Source organism: Triticum aestivum, chromosome 7D, assembly GCF_018294505.1.
Source record: "Triticum aestivum cultivar Chinese Spring chromosome 7D, IWGSC CS RefSeq v2.1, whole genome shotgun sequence".
Taxonomy (NCBI): domain Eukaryota; kingdom Viridiplantae; phylum Streptophyta; class Magnoliopsida; order Poales; family Poaceae; genus Triticum; species Triticum aestivum.
The window spans coordinates 61,765,869-61,769,274 of NC_057814.1; positions in this window are offsets into that span (position 1 = coordinate 61,765,869).

Consider the following 3,406-nt stretch of genomic DNA (forward strand, 5'->3'; position numbering starts at 1 on the left):
AAACATATAAACTTTCTATTAGTGCCATTAGTTCTTTATGAAAATTCTTTTTGCTGTATTTAGTTTTTTTATTTTCTTTTTTGCTATATTTATTTTGTTTTATTTCTACTTACAACAAAAAACTTATTTATTTTATTTTATTTTGTTTCTAATTACTTATTTATTTTACTTTATGATAATTCTTTCTGCTATTAAAGTTTCTATCAAAAAAAGTTCTTTATGAAAATTCTTTTTGCTTTTAATGATTAAAAATAAAAAAGAGGCGCAATGCGCGTTGATTTGCTTCAAGCCTTTCGGAATAGTGTAGACTGCACTGCACATAGCTCGATGCAGTCTACCTTATTCCTCAAGGCTTGAAGCTAAGCAACGTGAGCATTGCGCCTCTTCTTCATCGTCTCTACACTCAGGGCTTATAAACCGCTCCTAGTGCCTCTCAGCTAGCGAGGTGGGACTAAAAAACTGCTTAGCTAGTAAGAAACTCTAGTACTGGTTCGTGCCACGAACAGGTACTAAAGGTGCTCGTGGGGCCACAGCCTCATTAGTACCGGTTCGTGGCACCAACAGGGACCAAAGGGTGGAATTGGTCCCGGTTCGTGCCATCAACCGGGACCAATGGCCTTGCACAGCGGCGTGGTGGTGAGTTTAGTCCCACCTCGCTAGCTAAGAGAGAGCCGCACCTGTTTATAAGGTGCGGTGCGCCTGAGCTGCCGAGCTCCTCTCTAAAGCAGGCTTACGGGCCTAACCTCTCTGCACTCAGGGCTTATAAAGCATTTCAAATGAACTCTGAAAAGGTTGAAAGTTGGCATGGTATCATCACTTCATCCACGTAGCATGTGCAAGAAAGTTGAGAGGGTTACGGCAAAAACTAGATGCACTTCTTGTACAAAACGGACAATGGTATCATACTCGTCTATTACAAAGTTGGCATGCTATCATCATAATAGTTGCGGGAGAAAGTCTTCACTTTTTCTTCACTTGTGTCATTTGCTTATTGCGCCGTAACCATGGATAATCTTCATCGTTTATCAGGATGCTTGGGTCAGCCTTGACTTTGAAGGGAGGAATTTCATGAAACTTTTCATAATCTTCAGACATGTCTATCTTGCCCTCCACTCCCACAATGTCCCTTTTTCCTGAAAGAACTATGTGCCGCTTTGGCTCATCGTATGATGTATTCGCTTCCTTATCTTTTCTTTTCCTCGGTCTGGTAGACATGTCCTTCACATAGATAACCTGTGCCACATCATTGGCTAGGACGAACGGTTCGTCAGTGTACCCAAGATGGTTCAGATCCACTGTTGTCATTCCGTACTGTGGGTCTACCTGTACCCCGCCTCCTGACAGATTGACCCATTTGCACTTAAACAAAGGGACCTTAAAATCATGTCCGTAGTCAAGTTCCCATATGTCCATTATGTAACCATAATATGTGTCCTTTCCCCTCTCGGTTGCTGCATCAAAGCGGACACCGCTGTTTTGGTTGGTATTCTTTTGATCTTGGGCAATCGTGTAAAATGTATTCCCATTTATCTCGTATCCTTTGTAAGTCAATACAGTCGAAGATGGTCCCCTGGACAACGAGTACAACTCATCACAAACAGTGGTGTCACCTCTGAGACGTGTTTCCAACCAACTGCTGAAAGTCCTGATGTGTTCACATGTAATCCAGTCGTCACACTGCTCCGGGTGTTTGGAGCGCAGACTGTTCTTGTGTTCATCGACATACGGGGTCACCAAGGTAGAGTTCTGTAGAACTGTGTAGTGTGCTTCAGACCAAGAATATCCGTCCCTGCATATTATTGAGTTCTCCCCTCCAAGCGTGCCTTTTCCAGTCAGTCTCCCCTCATACCGCGATTTAGGGAGACCTATCTTCTCAAGGCCAGGAATGAAGTCAACACAAAACCCAATGACATCCTCTGTTTGATGGCCCATGGAGATGCTTCCTTCTGGCCTACCGCGGTTACGGACATATTTCTTTAGGACTCCCATGAACCTCTCAAAGGGGAACATATTGTGTAGAAATACGGGCCCCAGAATGACAATCGCATCAACTTGGCATGCTCTTCGTTTCTGAACAGACGTTTCAACCGTGGTATTATAGGAGCATACCACATCACCTTCGCAGGAACCCTCTTCCTGGGGGGCTCGCCGTCAAAATCACCAGGGTCATCTCGTCTGATCTTATACCGCAATGCACCGCATACCGGGCATGCGTTCAGATCCTTGTACGCATCGCGGTAGAGGATGCAGTCATTAGGGCATGCATGTATCTTCTGCACCTCCAATCCTAGAGGGCATACGACCTTCTTTGCTGCGTATGTACTGTCGGGCAATTCGTTATCCTTTGGAAGCTTCTTCTTCAATATTTTCAATAGCTTCTCAAATCCTTTGTCAGGCACAGCATTCTCTGCCTTCCACTGCAGCAATTCTAGTACGGTACCGAGCTTTGTGTTGCCATCTTCGCAATTGGGGTACAACCCTTTTTTGTGATCCTCTAACATGCGATCGAACTTCAGCTTCTCCTTTTGACTTTCGCATTGCGTCCTTGCATCGACAATGACCCGGCGGAGATCATCATCATCGGGCACTGGTTCCTCTTCATCTTCAGCAGCTTCCCCCTTGCAGCATCATTGGGCACATCGTCTGGTTCCTCTTGATCTTCAGCAGCTTCCCCCGTTGCAGCATCACCGTATTCAGGGGGCACATAGTTTTCATCGTCCTCTTCTTCTTCGCCGTCTTCCATCATAACCCCCATTTCTCCGTGCCTCGTCCAAACATTATAGTGTGGCATGAAACCCTTGTAAAGCAGGTGGGCATGAAGGATTTTCCGGTCAGAGTAAGACTTCGTATTCCCACATGTAGGGCATGGACAACACATAAAACCATTCTGCTTGTTTGTCTCAGCCACTTCGAGAAAATCATGCACGCCCTTAATGTACTCGGAGGTGTGTCTGTCACCGTACATCCATTGCCGGTTCATCTGCGTGCATTATATATAATTAAGTGTGTCAAAAACCATTACAGAACATCATGAATAGATAATTAAGTGACCAAATTAATAGAAGTTCATCATCACATTAGAACCAAAGTACATACATAGTTCTCATCTAACAACATATATATAGCTCTCCAGAGCATCTAATTAATTAAACCATACATTGAAACTATGCAAAACATTTGAATGCGAAAACAAATGCGATCATAATCGCAACCAAGGTAACAATTGATCCAACGGCATAATGATACCAAGCCTCGGTATGAATGGCATATTTTCTAATCTTTCTAATCTTCAAGCGCATTGCATCCATCTTGATCTTGTGATCATCGACGACATCCGCAACATGCAACTCCAATATCATCTTCTCCTCCTCAATTTTTTTATTTTTTCCTTCAAGTAATTGTTTTC